Source organism: Rhinolophus sinicus, unplaced genomic scaffold (assembly GCF_057876585.1).
Source record: "Rhinolophus sinicus isolate RSI-liver-muscle unplaced genomic scaffold, RSI-T2T HiC_scaffold_19, whole genome shotgun sequence".
NCBI lineage: Eukaryota > Metazoa > Chordata > Mammalia > Chiroptera > Rhinolophidae > Rhinolophus > Rhinolophus sinicus.
In genome coordinates, this window is record NW_028290710.1 from 877,073 (window position 1) to 897,350 (window position 20,278).

At 39.6% G+C, this 20,278-nt stretch overlaps 1 pseudogene; it reads right to left on the reverse strand.

Moving 5' to 3' along the window:
* Positions 1 to 20,033, reverse strand: part of LOC148754405 (ribokinase-like) — a 52,896-nt pseudogene extending 32,863 nt beyond the window's left edge.
* Between the last annotated feature and the right edge of the window lie 245 nt (positions 20,034 to 20,278).

Sequence of the window (20,278 nt, forward strand, 5' to 3'; positions counted from 1 at the left end):
ATTAATGAAGTGCCTAGATGGATCTTTTGTTGTTTTTTGACTTTTGTTTTCTAAATTGAGGTATCATTCACAAACCATAATCTACCCTTTAAAAGTATCCATTTCAGTGGTTTTCAGTATATCCACAAGATTGTGTAACGATCACCATTCCAGGACATTTTCATCACCCCAAAGAGGAACCCTTGACCCTGTACCCATTAGCAGTCACTCCCCATTCTCCTCTCTCCGCAGACACTGGCAACCGTCCGTCTACTTGTTTCTATAGATTTACCTATTCTGGCTATTTCATATAAACGGAAGCATATAATATGTGGCCTTTTGTGTCTGGCTTCTTTCACTTAGTATAATGTTTTGGATGTCTTTCAATGCCGTAGTATGTATTAGTCAGTATTCCTTTTTATGGTTGAATAATATTCTATCATGTGTATTAAAGGGGTTCAGAACAGGCCTCCCCAAGATGTGCTACTTTGGCACGTGAATTACTTTGACCTGAAGGCAGTCGTAGACCCTGTGGGCTCACTTGAAACTTTTACCTCTCCCTTAAAGAATTTAAACTTGGGGCCTTACCCATAAGAAGAGTTATTATTTATGACCTATCTATAGGACAGGGCAAACTTCTAATTACTGAACCTCTGAGAATGACATCCCTCTCCTCTGAAGCCCCAGGCACCTCACCTCTTTCTTAGCTCAGAATGTCATATGTACCTCATTTGAACTCTCTGTCTTGGAACCTCTCATGTAGGTGGGGTTCCCATACATACGTTTGCAATTAAATTTGGTTATTTTCTCTTGTTACTCTTCTCATGTCAATTTAATTATTAGACCAGCTGGAAGAACCTAGAAGGGTAGAGGAAATTTTCTTCCACCCCCATAGTATGTAGCACAATTTGTTTATCCATTCATCTGTTGATGAAAATTTGGGATGTTTCTAATTTGGGGCTTTTAGGATAATGCTGCTCTGAACATTCTTGTATAAGTTTTTGTGTGGACATATGTTTTCATTTCTCTGGGTACATACCTATAAGTAGAATTGCTGGGTCATGTTGTAACTCACTCTAAATTTAACTTTTTGAAGCATTTCCCAACTGTTTTCCAAAGTGGCTACACCATTTTACAGTCCTGCCAGCATTGTTTGAGGGTTCCAATTTCTCCACATACTAGGCAGCAGTTGTTATTATCTATTTTTGATTATAGCCATTCTAGTGGGTGTGAAGTGGTATCTCATTATGTTTCGTCATTAAAAAAAAATCAGAGCCATCCATACACACAGTTTAAAAAGACAAGGCTTACAGTGTAAATGCCCTATCTCTCTCCACAACCATTTCCATGAGGCAAATACTTTAAATTCTTTTAGCGGTTTCTTCTGGTATTTATCTTCTATTTCTGGTAATATGCTTCTATTGCTATTTTTAAACGAGTTTTAGATATTATCTCTTGACTTCCAACTATGGAAGATGAGCATTTAGTTCTCTTATCTACCCCCATGTGCACACAAATACACACTTTATCCTTCCATCTTCACAATATGATTATAATCTCCATTTTTGGTGAAATCAATAATTGGCACTCACATTGTTATGACTATGAGTTCCTAGCCATGTGGTATACTAAGATTATATTTACTTAATCATACTTTTTCCCCTTAGACTCCAGATGACCTAGAGGAAAAACTTGGCCTCATATTTTTTTTCATTTCCTCAGTTTTTAACATATTAATTACTATTTTATTCTTAAATTCTGCAAGAAAACTAAAAATCTCCTGTCATATTCAAATATACAGATATTCGATGATTTCTTTCTTTTTTCTTTTTTGTTTGTTTTTGGAAGCATCTCCCGGCGCCCCCCTCCATTCTGCTGCTCTCATCTGAGCTGACTGGGTATGGGCTTGCTGCATAGCTGCTGTCCTGGAACTTTCCTTCATTCCTGACGTCTCTCCGATATTGTATCACCTGTTTCCTGAATCCCAACTCTTCCTGTCTTAGTTTTATCCCTCAGTTTACAATAGCCTATCTTCCAGTAGCTTCTTTATTCCTCTGTTCCTCCATTACTGCATCTTTTGTGTTAAAGAGATATTTTCTAGTGTACCGTTTTAATTTCCTTGTTTCTTTGAGGTTTCTTTGATTGCACTGGTGATTCCAATTAACACCTTAACTTAAAAAAATCTAGTTGTAACTAAATACCAACTTAACTCCAGTAGCATACAAAGTTGTGCTGTGTGGATGCTTCCATGCTACCACGGCAGAACTGAGTAGCTGTGACACAGCACGTACGCATACGGCCTGTGAGGACTAAAACTGGACTCTCTGGCCCAGACAAAACACTTGCTCATCCTGACCCAGTGCCCTGATCTTCCCGATCCCGTTCTATCTCCTGCCTTCAAGCAGTAAGTAATCTGCGCCTCCTCTGAACTCGCACTATCTCACCTTTCCTGGAAGCTAAACATTAGCTGCGGGTGCTAAGAAACCAAAGGAAAGGGCACAAAACAGTGACGACTTCCTTGGTGCACACTGCTGTACTTAAGATGCTCAAAGCCGTCATCCATCACAACCTATGAAATCCAATCCTTTAACATGAAATCACTCTGATACAGTGGTATTACTATTGACTCGAACATTTCTAAGGCGAGTTCTTCATCATGTCGTCCCGTGCCCAAGCAGTACATTTCCACACGAGTGTGCTGTGGTGGGCAGGGGTTGTTTTTGTCTGACTAGCATCGACTTCCCATCCTCTGATAACAGTTCTTTGATTTGTACTTGACACCAGGGAAGGGGGACGTGATGTGGGGTACCGTGTGGGCGGGGAGCGGCCAGGGCCACACGGCAAGGCAAGCAGAGGGGACAGCAAGTGAGCCCCAGTGACGCGGTTTAGCCCCCGCATTCTGCCATACGTGGAACTTTCTAATGATGTGCGCCAAATACCTTTTTCTGTGTAAGTCCGTTTGAGTCGTACTTCTGCTTATGAGCAAGGGGAGTCGTGACTGACACAGACACTGACAGCAAGGCTAAGCCACTTTCTGGGGACCCACCTAGGTCGGACATCTTCATGAGGACCCTTCATTTCATTTTTAGCAAGAGAAGAATACACTCTTTGCTCTAATCATAATTTCTAATAGTTTTGGTCTAATGCAGGATCAATTTCAGAACTAATAAGAAACCTCTCAAATCTAGGTTACTGTCCATCTTGACAAAACAGAAAACAACTAATAGTTTTAGGAATGATTAGATATGAAGAGAATAACAACACTGAGAACAATATATCAAATACCCGATAAAGCACATTTTGAAAGGCAATCATGATGTAATTTCATGTTATAAAAGCATGCCTTGCATTTATTATTTTTCAAAGCATATTTGTATCCAAAACTTCATCAGCTCCCCTTAGGCTTCTTTTTTGATAAATGGCCCACATTTTAAAGTCTTTTCTAAGCATACAAACCAAAACATAGTTTATAAGTAATTATATAGCACGTTCTTATAAATAAAATTCCTAAAATTTTTATTCTCCTTCAACTTCAGTTTCGTGTCCCTGACACGTGCTTACTTTTCCAGTCAGCTCTTCTGAATGCTACGCCACAAACAGATCATTTTTATTTCCCCAGCTTTAGGGGAGCCCTGAGCCTTTTTTCTAACTTGTTTCCTTTTTATCCCTGCTCGGTGGCTGCCGTGACTTGTCCACTTAACTCGCTTGTCCTAACAGCGCCGTACACACGAAGCGTCTGGGGGAGTTGACTGAACCCCCAGCTGTTACTTCGTAGCATTAGGATCCTGAGCAACTTTCTAAATCTGTAAAATGAGTATAATAATAGCACGTACCCTCTACAATCATTGTTGTAAAGATTAAGTGAGATGTATACAAAAGAGACACAGGAAGCGTGTAGTAAATGTTATTACTGTCTGAAAGTGAGCTCCGCTCACCAGTGCTCCTTGCTATTTTATTCCACATGAAGCTTGTAAAATCTGGTGATTTGTTTACGGTCTAAAACCTAAGCCCAATGAGGGCAGAGATTTGTCTTGTTTGTCACTGCAGCCCCAGCATCTAATATATGACTGGCATATAGACAGGTATTCAATAAATATTTATTGAATGAATGAATGAATATAAGTAATACAGGTATAATTTTACTGATATTCCGATTTTATGGATGAGAAAACTGAGGCTTAGAGAAGTTAAGTGACTTGTATAAAGTCCTACAGTGGGTTAGAGCGGGATTAGGATACAGTTCTCCTGCCTGGTTGTTGTTCTCTTACCATGTCACCTCCTAGGGCCTTTACCTCTTGACCCCCAAGTTTAAGTGCAATGTCTTAGTAACTGAATGATGATTTCAAGGGCCAAAAATGATTCTAAAATTTAGAAACCTACCGTGGTATCCACAGCCTTGACCTTCTCTGTGGGGATAAACTTTGGAACAGGGTCTGTCTTGGACAGCATCACACATCCTTCAGCACCTAAGGTGATGATAACGACCTGGCAGCCCCTCTCCAGGAGCACCAGTGCAGCCGTCCCAGCGTCGCAGGGCTGCTGACCGCAAGGCCAGTTAGAATCTCAGCCTGGAAGACACAGTAGTGAGAGGAAACAGTGGTGAGCAAAGTAACCTGGGTCCACATCCAGATTAGATTTGATTTTCTAGAAAATGTCTCCCTTATTTTGCATAACAACCAATGAAATGCAATGGAGAACTCTGATAGATACTGGCTCAGGAAAATAAATAAAAAAGCAATAACAATGACAACAAAAACTAGCTATAAAAGACATCTTGGGACAACAGGGGAAATTTGAATATGGCCTTGATGTCAGATGACAGAATAGAATTACTGAGAATTTTCTTAGGTGTGATAGTGGTCTTGTGGCTACTCTTAGGAGACCTCGCACACTCAGGTATTTAGGGGTGAGGTGTTGTGTTATCTGCAACTTACTCTCAAATGATTCAACAAAACCAAAAACACACACAGGGGAGTGGGGAAGTAACACAGCAAAATGTTAACAACTGTTTAGGTGGAGAGTATATGAGTATTTATTTTATTGCTCTTTCAGCTTCTGTGTACGTACGATAATTTTCATAAGAGTTAGGGAGAAGGGTAGGAAAAGAAAAAGGAGAGGGGCTACTGCCAATGATTTCGTATAGAAATCATGCTGTAAATCAATGATTTGGATAGATGTTATGGGGTATTTCACATGTAAGGACGTAATTCTTCTAGGCCTGTCTTGGGCCCTAATGCCTTTCTCGTATTGCCAGTTAAAGCTTTCCATGTCTGCACACCGCCCATTTCTTTTGTGTTTTGCTGGAGAAGGTGGAAGCAGAGTTGGAGAGGCACTAAAAAGCAGTGCATGACATTCAGAACTGCACCACTCACTATGTGACTTTTCCCAAGTCATGTATGATTTGTACAAGGAGGGGCTTACACAGGATCAGTAGTTCTCTTCCAGAATACACAAAGGTCTCTAGCTGAAGTAGGAGTGAAGGGCTGCAGCTCTGCTTCCACATCCCCCTGGGGCCCCTCCAGCATCTCTGAGGAACCTTGATGGTTCTGAGAATCACTAGACTAGATGAATTATATACTTTTTGACTCAACAAGTTTAAAACCTGTATTCTGTCCTTTCTGTATTACAATTTAACCTTATAGTATCTCTTCCTAAAAGTGGGTCTATCCCTTCCTGTACTGAATATGCCCAGATCAACCCTTTCTGTTGCTTGTAAATCATCCCACAGCGTCTGCTCAATCTAGACGTCCGTTTTTCTCAGTAGCATAGGTTTCATTAACTTGACCACGTGTCATCCCTTCCCATCATTTTTCCAGAGACCCTTTCAGTCTGAGTTGTTTATGCTTTGAGACCATTTTCTTTTTTACAAGTCTTTCATTGATTTTCATTACTGGGTTCACTTATGTCTGATGAGTTGGTCTATTTTTAGGAATACTGACTTCTTGTGGTTTCTAAAAACTTTTAAAGAAACTATTCTTTAATGAAAAATCCTGATTTTAAAAGTAATGCAACAAACACCCATGTACCTACCACCACCTTTACCACCAAAACACTTGATTTTGTTTTCACATTTTTCTTTACAAGGAAACTAACTTCCATGTATATTATTTAGCAATGTGCTTTTCCCCCTTTACATTACTTAATTCATGTTGATGTGTGTAGCTCTACTTTTTTTATTTCAACTGCACACAGTATTCTGTACTGCAAATATACTATAGTTTAAACAAAATCTATTCTATTTCTTGTGGACATTTTGGTTTTTCCATTTCCCCCTTTTACAAGCAAAGAAGTACTGGATATTCTTATCATTTGTATGTCATCTGTCCTTTTTCTCTGGCTGTTTAAAAATACTTTTGTCTTTACTCTTGATTTTATGCAGTTTCATTAAATGTACGTTAGTAGAGAGTTATTTATATTTATCTCACATGGTACTCTTAATACACTTTTGATCTGAGGACTCATGCCCTTTTTTCAATTCTAAAACACCTGCAGTCTTTCCTCTAGTATTGCTTCTCTTCAGTTCCTTCCATTCTCTCTTTCACTCCAATTAGATGTATGTTGGAGCCTGTCAAGTTATCTTTTATCTCTCTAAATTTCTCTTTAATATTTTTCTTTCTGTGCTATTTTCTAGGTGAATTGAGCTTTCCACTTTTAGGTGAATTGATCAAGATTTTCTTTTAATTCACTAATTCTTCATTCCAATCTAATGCTCACCTTTCTAATGAGTGCTTTGAAAAAAATTTCAATGGCTATTTTTCATTTTCAAGACTTCTAATTGATTGGTTTTCGTATTTGCAAATTGTTGCTTCGATTCTTTTTCTTTTACCATTTCTTCTCCTTTTTTCATGAATGACAATCTTAATCATACTTATTTTAAAGTTCTTTTGCGTTATTTTATTATTTGAATTTCGTCTTGTGAAAATTCATCTTTAGATTGTTGATTTTGTTGGAAAACTCTCGCAGCGCTGTGTTTCTTCATTTGCAGGCTTTCTCTGCTACCTGTGAGTGGATCGTCTTCACACTTCATCTCCCATCAGGCTTCTCCCTTCCTTTCTAGGGGTTTTTAGTTGCATCCATCAGGCCCCTGAGGATCTCTAAACCACAACAAGGCGTTATATCGGCAATATGGGGTTCTGATTCTGCTGTTACTGGTGATATGGCCACTCCAGACACTAAGCCAGCAGTTGGCTTGGGTTCCTTCCTGGGAAGAGGCAGTATCTCTGTCCTCCTGTCTCCTCAGCTGGGGAGCCTCATGCAGGTGGTAGTCTCGGGCAGCAGGAGTAGGAGCCTCCTCCACCATTGTTTGTCAGCAGGGGTCCGGAGCCCAGCATCTCTGGTTTCCAGCAGCTCCAGGCTCCCATGAGCGGCAAATGTGTAGTGCCCATTACCCATAGCAGGCAAACTTCCTGCCACTTCTCCCTGCTTCTGGGACTGGAGTACTGCATACCCAGGGCTGACTGCTCTGTGATTCTGTTACTTCTCTGATATGTGGGCTTGACTTGACCTTGTAGATGCCTTCCTTTTCACTTTTATTAAAGACCAGAGTTCGTTCGTTCGTTCATTCATTCATTCATTCATTCATCCATTCATTCATTCAATAAGCATATATTATAGGTGCCAACTGTGTGCCGGGTACAGTATAACATGGTAATTTTCAAAGATAACTGTATTAATATATATAATATCATACATGTTCTTTTCACACTGTTCCAATGACAATCTTTTATTGGGAGGTAGGGGGCCAGGGTGGACTTTGCTTTTATCGATAGAATGGTCCAGAAATGATGCTGTGTGACTTCCAAAACTAAGTCATAAAAACCAACATGTCTTCTGCCTAGTTGTGTCTGTCTGTCTGTCTGTCTGTCTCTCGATATTGGCTCTTGAAACCCAGCTTCCATACTGAGAGGGAGCCCAGGCCCCAAGGAAAGGCCGTGCGTAAGTGTTCTGGCCAAGCATGCGAGGGAGTGAATGAGGTTTCAGGCGATGCCAGTCCTCAGCCTCTGAGTCTTCTAGGTCACATTGCAGAGGAGACACAAGCCACCATGTGTCGGGTGTCAGCTCCTGATGCAAAGTATCCGTGAAGGACAATAAATAATTCCTGTTGTTGTAAATTTGGGGTCATCTGTTGCACAGCAGTAGACAACTATACACATAGGGACAGCCACCGGGGAGGCAGTGGTGAATAAGACAGATGTCCCTGTCCTCACAGGACTGGTAATTAAATGGAGAAGACACAAGTACGGAACACATAACCTGAACTGTGGTCAGTGTTTGAAGAAGAAATATTGTGCTCTGTAAGTATCTCGCAGGGAAACTAAGCCAGTTTTGCAGTTGAGGGCAATGTAACCTCTTATTATGAAATGGTCACTATCTCCTACAATTTCTTTTTCCTAGCACAAAGCCTGGCCATGGTGGTTCTCTCTAAAAACGTTGCATAATGTATTGTGGTTTGTTAAAATTAGTTTCCTTATGGCACTCTTCTTTCTTGTTTACTTTATGTTCTGAGAGATGAAATTAACAAAAGGCAGATCAGGAAATCCTAGAAACCGTCACTCAGCCTTCAAACCACATGGAAAAGTACTGTGATAGTTCATTAATGACTAACTTTCTCTCTGTGTATGTTGCACTGTGTGATCTATCTTGCCTCCCAATATTGGGAGAGAGAGCTTCGGTCTAAAACTGGCCTTAAAAAGGGAGAAATATTGAAATTTTCTTCCTAAAATGCTTCACAACGAATGGCACAATATGAATATATTGATATTTTACACAGAACTATAAATTATGACTCTCAGATGGACTAAGAGGGTGCTCCCCTAATGGAGTGACCCCCGAAGGGTCCTTCCCATGGCACCAGTGGAGAACCTATTAGGGTTGCTATTAATACATCAAATACAGGATGCCCAGCTCAATTTGTATTTCAGATAAACAAATAATTTTATAGTATAAGTACATTAGGATATTACTCATGGTTTATCCGAACTAAAATTACTTGGGTGCCCTGTATTTTTACTTGCTAAATCTGGCAACTCTGATATTAATTAGTCCAGAGAATAGGGAATAATTAAAAGGGAAAACAAAACACCAATAATGTGAGGGCAGGGAGGGCACCCAAATTAGCTGAGGTTTGATAAGTGATAAATTATGGAGATGATTCAGGGAATCTTTTTTCTTTTTTTCCCTAGGACTCACTGATTTCCTTTTTACACACCCCCATCAACTGAAAACTCTGTTTTCACTGGGCCCAAGAATTCATGCGCAACTAAACTGATGTGGTTAGTCCTGCTCCTTTGCTTACCCACTTGCATGGAAGTCTTTGGTTTCTCATGAATGAGCAAAATCTTCCCTTCTTACCTCACTTTCATTGCAGCAGAACACGTCTGAGAGGCTGTAGAACCGGGAGTCCAGGTCGGCAGTGGCAGGAGCTGGATTGAACAATGTTTTCACTACACAGGAGAGGAAGAAGGATTCAGTGGTTGTCATTTTCAATATGGTGCATTTACAGACATTAGGTAAGGGACATCCCCAAGTGCAAGCATTTCCCCCATTAGATTAAAAATCAACTTAGTAATAGATGTAGGAGTCTGAAATCTCAATCTCCACGATAGCACAGTACAATCTCCTTATTTCCATCTGCTCTACTTTTCACTTTACAACATTTCGGCTTCAAGGGCAAGCATCAATATTTACAACCAAGGTGATTACAAAATTATGGCAAAGGGCAATAAGAGGATTAAAGATTTTAGATGTTGGGGCATGAAAGGACATGTATGAATGTGAACGTTCAGGCTGGTGAACATTTTTGTGGGTTACTTTAATTGCTTAGTTGCAAAGCTAGTTCACAAATCCATTTTCCAGGAAAGGCCTTGATAGAAAAGAGATGATAGAAAAGAAACAATGAAAAGCTCAAAATCTTCCTGGTAAGACTAGTAAGTAGGAAGTTCATGTATATATGTATATTTTGAACACCGATGTATATCTTCCAAACATATCGGAATTCTTCATGCAAACATGCACACACAAAAGCTTACATTCTGTGAGCAATCTAACAACATAAAGGAACAGACTGAGAAAGGAGGAGAAACTCAATCAGAGGCTGAGAGCTCGCTCAGACGAGGAGACTATAGGAGGAGGGTGGCTGGGGAGAGCAGAAACAGGGCAAACGAGAATGGGGATGGCCATTACAGCGTCAGAAGGGCATTTTTCAGAGGAGGAAAGTGAGCCTGAGAGATGAGGTCACAGTTTAAGGTCAGACTGAGACTTGAGGAAGCTGGGTCCCGACCGGGTCCTCTAGCTTTAAGTCCAGGGTTTGGTCATCTCTAAAATAGTTGCCTGTCTCGGCCAGGACTCTGTCCACAGCAACCCAAGCCTGAAATCCCAATTCATAATATTTTAAAACAGCCTTAGGTGGGAAAACTCCTCCTTTGTCAAAACACTTACTTATCCACCAGAGTACCCAACTAGATTCCTTGGTCTTCTTTTCCTCTGCCCAGGTCCTCTGACTTAGGTGTTTAGTAACGCCAATGCACTCTGGACCTATAGAGTAAAATCCTCTAGCTGCAGTTCTCAGACTATTCCAGAACAGTGGCTCACAAACTTGGCGGCACGTCAGCATCGCGAGCGAGCTTAATAAAATGCATGATTCCTGGGCTCTGCCTCAAACCCACGGAATCCGAATCTCTCGGGGTAAGATCGGGGGTGCCCACATTGGTAAGTTCTCCAAGTGGCTCTTCCATAGCTGTCCTCGCACCGATCCATCGTACGTCCTCGGGGAGATGCTGGCCAGCGCGTGGCTAAAGCAAACTGTCCTACTGCTTCTTCCCGGGGAGGCGAGGCTACTTTGCTCCTGCACCCTCTTCGTCTTCACATTTTGGTTTGGTCAGTGGATCTTGTTCAGTGGTTTACAAGAGAACACTATTCCCACATTTTCATTATTTTAGAATCTAGAATGTCCACCCATGGAAATTCTATGGTATATTTTTGGCTGCTCCTATTTTGGCACAGGGTTATTGTGTAGCTTAAATTAGAAAATGGATGTAAAAGTCCTGTGTAAACTGTAAAGTGTTGTACAAACGCTAAGGGATTATTACTGTTATTATATTGTCCTGTACACACAGCCTGACAGCCCCGCCTGTCCACCCATCTCTTCTGCCTTCTGTTGGAGTTTGTAACCTGGCAACCATCTCTCTCATTGGTTTTCCTGCATTTGAGGGTCTTAGAGATGTCAATGATGCATAAAGGCCTTCACTGCCCAGCATTCTAACACATCTGTTTCTTTTTAGGTTTTTCAGAACAAATACATTGCTCCCTATTTTCTGCAAGCATCAAATTGGGACACGTTTGCTCACCTATATGATCCTCCAATCTGCATGCAAAAGCATTTGGGCACAGGTTAGAGCAAGCTATCAGTGCAGACCAACCGGGAGAGCCAGTCTTATCAAAGCTCCATTTTATCTCAAAAGATCCCTGATCCAGCAATTCCTTTTCTAAGCTTCTCCTACAGAAATACATAATCATGCAAAGATTGTGGAACAGTGATGTTCATTCAGCTCTGTTTGTAACAGAAAAAAAAAGCAAAGCAAAAAAGAAGCCTAAGCATCAAGCAGAGAAGATTCGTTAAAAAAATGTATGACATATACATCCAATGGAATACTCTGCTGCTGCTAAATAGAAGGAAGCTGATCTGTTTTGTCACAGAAAGATTTCTATAACTTATTTATAAGTGAAGAAGGCACTTTTGTAATAAAATCTATAGTGTGAACCCTGTCTTTTCTTTCAACAAAACAAAACATAGCTATATGTTTATTTATACACTTCCATAGAAGAGAAAAAAGTCTGAGGTCAGTCATTAAACTAATAAGTGATTCATTAGCAAAGGGTGGCGGAATGATAAACGCTGAAGTTTTGCTTTGTCTTGTGCACCTGAAACTAATTAAAAAAAAAAAAAAAAAAGAAAGGGCTGGCGGGAAAGAAATCTGACCGTAGATTACCTGATACACGCCATGCAAAGACAGCGTTCTTAAAACATGTATTATACCTTACATCAAAAATAAGTATACTGTGAATGAAATGATATCATGTCTGGGTTTTCCTCAATAATCTGTAGTTGCAGTGCAGGAGTGGAGAGTAACGAGTTTGGGTATAGATGAAACAAGATTGGTCATGTGTTGATAATTGTTGAAGCTAAATGGTAGTAAATATGGACTTACCACACTAGTCTCTATATGTCCTTATATATTTGAAATTCTCCACAATAAAATCAAACTTTAAAGAAACAATTCCATTGGATTTTAAGCAACAATTGCTGGAATGAGGAATTCCATAAATGTTGATATAAAAATCAATCAAATCTTATTTGCTTGCATTTTACCAAGGGAAAAGCATTCTTACCAACAGTAACTGGATACATAGGCTTAGACTCTGACTAGTAACTAAATTTAGGGGGAAAGTGAAAATGCCATAAAGAAAGGACTCTCTTTCTTGGCTCGTGCTACCATAAATAAGCATACACACTGTACCATGATGGAAAAAAAACATGAAGAATTAGTACAGTAGATGTAGTTAATCAAAGAAGAATGCAAATTTGTAATAGAGAAGATGAGAAAAAAATGATGTCATCTTGGAACCCCAACTAGAGAACACTAGAAGCAAAACTAGAGAACTCAGGCTGTGCCATGGAGTAACGTGGAGATGCAGAGGTGATTGATGGCACCAACAGTAATTGTCAGTCATTGCCATGTAAGGGCGGACTGAACTCCTGGGTGTCTTCACAGCATGTCCGTGGCTGGCATGATAATGTCAGGAACTGGTGAGGCCGAGGGGGGCAGCTGTGTAGGTGGAAAGACAGGAACATGTGGCAGCAGCTTTTAATGATGTCACCATGGAGGGCAGTGGCTGGACAGTTAAGGCCCTCGTAACCTAAGGGGCTCAGAGAAACGCGAATAAAATCACTCTAAGCACAGAAACTGGGAAGGATGGAGGACCCAAAACACTGGCCTGGCAGTTTCTCCCCCTCGGGGTTCTTTTCTGTGACCGGAGCAGCAAGAACATTAAAACTTTGGGCTATTGTCAAAGTCCAGGTGGCCAGTCAAAAAGTTTTGTTTGCCAGATGGAAAAGGACTGAAGTGGCATTCAAAGATATTTTGTATCTTACCTAGAATTTAAGCTTGGCGATTTTACAATCTCAATTATTTATAATTGTTCCTGTAATGTTCCATTTGCTTTGAAATGGATATAAAGGCCAGAAGCAACATGTATAATTTCATCACAAGCAGCTGCAGCGCCAGCTCTGCTGTGGGCCTGTCTCACAGCACCGTGACCGAGTGGCATGTGCGCAGGGCTGCCAGTCATTTCTGATGTTACATGTGCTATCTCTTTAAAATCCCTGCTGTCGTTTTCGTAGACAGCAGTCAGTTTGCAAGACAGGATATACAAAGATGGAGGTGTCTTTTTACTCTATATTTTAGCAACTGATATATAATCTAGTTATACAGCGTCTTTAACTCAATACTAGTTAAGTAGTAGATACGGGAGCTGTACTAATAAACCCGCAGATTATGATGATGGATGATGATTTTAACATCTTTCTTGTAAATGGGATAATGCAGTCTCGTGGGGCAATGGGCAAGGGCAGATCTTTAGACTTCGCCTGCTCTGCTCTGTGATCAGTCCATTCACACCTCATCATCTTAAAGAACTGTGAGAGCTCTCAGTCCAGTTCTCTTGTTTCACAGAGGAAACTGAGGTACAGAGCAAGGAACCGACTTACTCGTCTGATGTCTCCCATTTGCTAAGTGATTGATTCTGAATTCAAAGCCCTGCTTCATGACTCCCAAACCAGTGCTCCTTCCATTGTACTAGTCTCACCTGAGAATGAAGTTGCATTAAATTCTCTCTCTTTCACACACACACACACACACACACACGTACATGTGCACGCACACGCCTACCTTGGTATCGAGTCTAAGCTGCGTCTGACTGGTAAGCACCAAATGGGGGGACCAGCTGAGTTCTGGACAGAGGAACACGTGTGAATGTATGTGTGTGTGCGTCTTTAATGGGTGGGGACATATTGCTGAAAACACTCTAGGGCAGGGGTCAACGACTGTGGCCCGCGGGCCAACTGTGGCCTGCAATCCATTTTTTATTGGCCCGCAGCAAATTCCAAAAATATATTTAGTTTACTTAAATAAACCAGGTGAGGCAATACGTACTTCACCTCGAGTGAGTAGCCCGGCTGTTCTGTATTTTACATTTTATATGGCCCTTGGTAAAAAATGTTGAAAAAAGTTTGGGGATATCCCTGCTCTAGGGTCTCTTCTCTGTGACTTGAGCAGCGAAACACTGAAAATTTAGGCTACATGTTGGATAATGTTACCATTCATGGGATTTTATTTTTCTAGACAGTACTCTTCATAAAGGCTCAGTTACTAGCAGTCAATGGGATGTTGAAGTTTCTTTGTAACTTGGGCTCTGAATCTGAAATCTGGTGAGTTTCTACACTGACTAAAAGTACGACCTTGGTTAAGCAAATTACTTAAGCTCTCCAAGTCTCAGTCTTCTCCCCTTCAGTCTGGGGAGAATAATGTCTGCCATGTTTGTTTTACGGTTTTTCTGGGGATTACATATGAAAGTACTTTACAAGCTGTTAAGTACACATAGATGCAAGGTATTACTTCTAGTATTAGTGTATAAGGTCACGCAGACTTAATACTTAGGCATGCTGGCGCTTCATAAAAATGTGAAATAGGCTAAGTGGTCTTTGGCCCCCTATTACCTAACCCCCTTTCTGCTGCACCTGGTCCTCAGCTCCTCAACTGGAAGAACTGCCTGGCAGGTGATGGAGGAAGCATTTCTGGACCCCACCCAAAGGACAGCTCAAGGTCAGGCTGCCTGCCCATCTGGATAACTCTAGCCTCACCTGTGAAAGGTTGGATCCTCAACTGTGGTTGCTGTACCTTTCTCTCCTCCACAAGCGGGGTAGGTAACAGGTGACTGGGACAGAGAAAACAGTGATCTCTGAGAAGCAAGGGATAGTAGGAAAAAAGAGAAATTACGCTTTGATGTATAAAAGGAAAGACAGGAGCATGAAAGAAGTGGCATGGTGTGTTCAGACCACCAGTCAGGTGCAACGCGGACAATGCTTCTCGTAAGCATTAGGCTTTAGCTGTCACACTCTGAGAAGACGGAACCTATGGGTTTGGGCTCAGAATGCTTTCTGACAGCTTCGAGTTCACTAAAAATACATTCAATGTCTGAGAATTTGCCATGGCATATTGTTTTGCCATGAGGAAAATTTGTTACATCATGACATACATTTAAAAATTCTCCACAAAATCATTTCAGTAACATATTTTCCACTTATTGCTAAGTAGTAAAACACTGTACACCTTGGGAGAAATCACTTATACAGACACAGACACAGACACATACACACTCTTACTGCTTTTTTTAGTTTTGTATCTTGATGATAAAGTTCTACCTGGAAAAGTCACTGTGGTTCTCTATGTTCTTAATATAAATCACAGAACTATTAGTCTGTAATATCAAGAAGCAGCCATGGTCAGAGGGTGGCTAGTTTTTATTTGTATTCATTTATTGTTTTGACCAAATGGTACTGAGATGAGGATATTATCCAAATTTTAATCCAAAGAGGGAAGAAAATTGGGGTTTACTGAAACTCTCTATACCAGCTTGCTATATTTTATTCCATTCTTAGAACAATTCTGTAGGGAAGTATTTCTATATGCATTTAACAGACAAGGCTCAGAAAAATCAGTTAATCTGGAAAGATCACAAAGCTAAGGTACCAATTAGAAATGGGCTTCTAACTCAGAAGATACTCTCCCCACAGGTCAATGGTAAAAAAGCAACAAACTGAAAGAAACTATTTGGATTTTTCAAAGTCTGGTATTTGCTGAGGGTGGGAGAGGGGGAGTGGGTGGGAGAACAGATGAATGAAAATTAGCCAGGGGTTGATAATTGTTGAAGCTGGGTGATGGGTTTTATTGGAAAATTCTGCCTGCTTTTGCTTGTTTTTCTTTTAAAAAAAAATTAAGTATAGTTGGTATACAGTATTATATTAGTTATGTTATTTTCAGGTGTACAATATAATGATTCAACATTTTTATACCATACAGTGTGGTCACCCCACTAATTCTAGTCATTATCTCGTAGTCACCGTACAAATTTATTACAATATTGTTGACTATATTCCCCTTCACCTTTTCCACCCATCCCCCCACCCCCACCCCTCTGGTAACCATCCCTTTGTTCTCAGTTTCTATGAACCTCTTTTTTGTTTTGTTTGTTTGTTTATTTTGTTTTTTTTTAGATTCTGCCTGTTTTTATATGTTTGAAAATTTCCAAAATCAAAGATCAAACAAAACAAAAGAGCTGTTTAAAGGACGTTGACAGCATAGAAAATATTACATATAAATAATCTTTTGTTGTTTATAGAAAAGTTTTACAAAAAGGAGAAAGCACTAATCTTCAATTCCTAGAGATGTTTATCAAAATGTACTTGGGCAGTGATTATACAGGACGTGCTGCCTCTGCTTCTCAGAATGGAAATTATTCCACTACCTAGAGGTTATCTGGGACAATGGGCTGATTGAGAGATTCTAGTTACTACTTGTATTATTTTTGCTAACTAGAGTGGAGATTTCTATTGCGGGATAGCAGAAATGCTACTCATGTTATTTTAACCCTATTTGTTTTCTAACATTATCAAGAAGTAGAAGAAAGAGATGAATCTCAGATTGGAGAAAGAATATTTTACTAGAGAAAGTGTGTTGCTTTGCTGAAAAGGTGAACTTTAATTAAGACAGTGATGAAAGCTTTTAGAGAAAGAATGACAAATACGTAAAATTACCTCCATTGCTGTGAGCCATTCTTAGGGCCTCCAGAGAAGTTGCTGGAGTTACTTCAGCTGGCAGATCATGACTTTGGCTCTTCTAATGACATGGGCGGCCTTCCTCAGGTCTTTGGTATTCAGCAGTAAATTTGCTCCAGCCACTATAACGATGATATTCTGGCCTATAAAGAATTTCTGCGTATTTATATTAAAATAAAGTCAAGCCAAACAATGATATTCTGCAATGTTACAGTCATTCTTATAAAGTCATTATATAAAATGTGTTGTAAATATTAACTTTAACATTTCTAGGCCATTCAGGTTAAATTTCACATTCCTTGTGTATCTTCTTTTACAATATCTCTGTAAGAGTCAGTGTTCTAATCATTTTGAGCAAAATCTAAAAATGATTTCTTTATCAATATTCTTTCCCTCCCAGTATTCTTATATACAAAGAATATTAGCTGAGAAATGGCATATAACATACTTAAAATTTTTCTTTTATGGGAAATAAATGGTACAATGTATGTGGTAAAGATTCTTAATCCTAAATGACAGATGTGATAATGAGTATAAACAGGGATAAACTTGCCTAGTGCTAAAAACGAATGCTCTGTAGTATGCAGTCAGTTCCAGGAGTACCCTAGGGTATTCTGAAAAGTGACTTTGTAAATCAAAACACATTTTATAATATCTAATGATGGAAAATTGTACTAAATGACTTAAGGTAGAGAGAAGAGTTATTTGGCTTCGACTGTACCAGATCAAACAGAAGCAGGACTACAGAATCTTACACACTCATCACTTGGACCCCCTCTCGACACTCTGACTAAAGGCGGGAGGTGTGGTGGTGGATTTTCTCTGAACACAAACCACTTGTGGCTGTTGAACCCTTGACATGTGTCTGGTCTAATTTGAGATATGCTTTCATTGTACAATACAGAGCAGATTTCACAGACTGAATACAAAGAAAAGAAGGTAAAATATCATTAGTTTTTAAGAACTTTTTGATTATGTGTTGAAAGGATATTTTGGACATACTCGGTTAAGTGAATATATGAAGATGAATTTTACCTGTGTCTGTTTACTTTTTAAAATGTGGCTGATAGAAAATTCAAAGTTACGGACATGGCTTGTATTTTATTCTATTGGACGGCACTGATCTAGAGGGATGCGTTGCAGCAATCATGTTTTGTGCCCCAGGCCGCTAGTGCTTCTCTTGTATAGACATGACCTAAAATTCCCTCTGAACACAGAACACATGCTAGCCTATCATCTTACCACAGATGTGTTTGTTGGCCGCAAGGAGGACTTAATAAAGTGGGGATGGGTCAGCATAAACCCAACCTCGGTGCTGGAAAAATTCAAAGTCCCCACACACTGAAAGACAGCATATCTCCTTCCCCTCCTCCTTCAGTGACCTCATTCTCTCTGCTAGAGTCAGCTGCTGCTTCTGGGTTGCTGACTCCCAAGTCTAAATTTCTGGCCTGGCCTTGGCTGATGAGCCACAAGCCCAAGACACAGCTGTCTGGTGGACAGTGCCATGTGGCCAGCTCGTTCATGTCTCAACTTTAACTTGTCAAAACGGAATCCTCTATGTTACCTTGCTACTCACTCCTTCATTGAAAGGAGCTGATTGTCACCTGTCTGGGTATTTGTGTTAGCTCTTCTACTACAGTCTATACTCTCGAGGGCATTACCACACACTATAAACCAGACAAAGTCCACCATAAAGGCACTCAATACACAGTATTAAATTATGTCTTTACACGAACATGCTGTGTTTTGTACAGAGATAAGGAAGAAACAGATCTCGAAAGATATCCCCAGAACACACACAAAAAAGGTTTAAGGAAGGGAAAGGAGCTGCTGTTGGCAGCAATAATCATGAGGTAGCTTAAAATAACTCAACATACTGTTGTTAGAATAAAAACTGTATCTACTGTCTTTAAGTGGAATACGTTTTTGTTGTTGTTATTGCAACTTTGGGATCACTACAATAGAGCTAAAAATACTGTGTCTTCTGTGAGAAATGATCTTGTGAAGCTGCATTATAAATTAAAGACATATTGTGACAATTCCAGGCCCAACCCAGTGCTCACTGATTGCCCAGAATGCACTAGGTTCTGTCCTAGGGGCCCCATGAAATGCTTAGTCCTGAATATTAATTCTGATGTTAAAAATCTTATGTAGGTGTTTTCACGTTTACAATAGTTGGCAGAAATTATGACAACTTTACTTGAGGGTAAAGGGATGTTACTGGTTTCAAAGATTCCAAGGCCTTGTGACAGACTTAGTTGTATATATAGACTTTTTTTTTATGTTTTAAATATATAAATATACTTGTTTTAATCGATTTTATTTTTGAATAAGTAATACATTCTTTTTCCTCCTTTTTATTCTTTTCTGTCTGTTTTTGTGTGTGTGTGTGTGTGTGTGTGTGTTTATTAGTTTCAGGCGTACAACACAAAGTAATACTTAGACGTTTATCATTTATATCCCTCACGCTGTGTGAACCCCCCCTCCTCCCTGTATATATAGACTTTTGAGATTTGATTGCTGTTGAAAGAGCAGACAAAATTGAACACTAACGGTAAGTTAGAAGTAATTAGTTGCTGCCATTTGCTCAGTAAATATTCTATAAATATGATTCATCAACTTTCTTTTGCACCTATTTACATTTATTTATCTAGTGTAACTGAAATGACAGATGAATACTTTACTGCTGTGAGAGACAAATATCAGTTCTGTATTCACATGAAGGGTAATGGGACGGTATAGGATAGAAATATTATTTTGAGGCAACTATAATGCTGTATGCATTGGATGGACAATTTTATATTTGAATGATCAACTTGGGAAGTATAAAAGGAAACACTTATATTTAGATTGGAAAGATCACACTTTCGGCTTTGGAATGGTGGGTATGGTGACATATCCATGGGATTATGGTAAAAATTGATGTTTCTGCTCTAGTTCTGGAAATGAACTGTTTTATGAAATGACACTCTGATATGCAAAACATACCTTCTTTATTAACAATTATAGAAGCAGTTCCTGTAGCAGCATCTTCAGTCCTATATGCAAATTCTAAAAGGAAAAAAGAATTTACAATCACATATATACAGCCTGGCATGGATAATTTACTGTAACAATTTCAATGCACCACTAATCCTTAGAAAACTTTTTAACCTTTAGCCATCTGGAATGATAAAAAAGAAATAAGTAGTTAATGCTAATTTATACTCCTCACTTATACAAAATGAAGAAAATACATCTTTACACTTAGTTGCACCTTTTCTCTACATACTAATAAACAACCCGGCAAACCACAGCACTTCTAGTTTCCCCAAATTATCCAAATCCATAGTGGTATCATGCATTGTACATATGCATTTTTCAACACCACCATATTTCTTCAGTGAAAGAAAAGACAGACTTGAGATG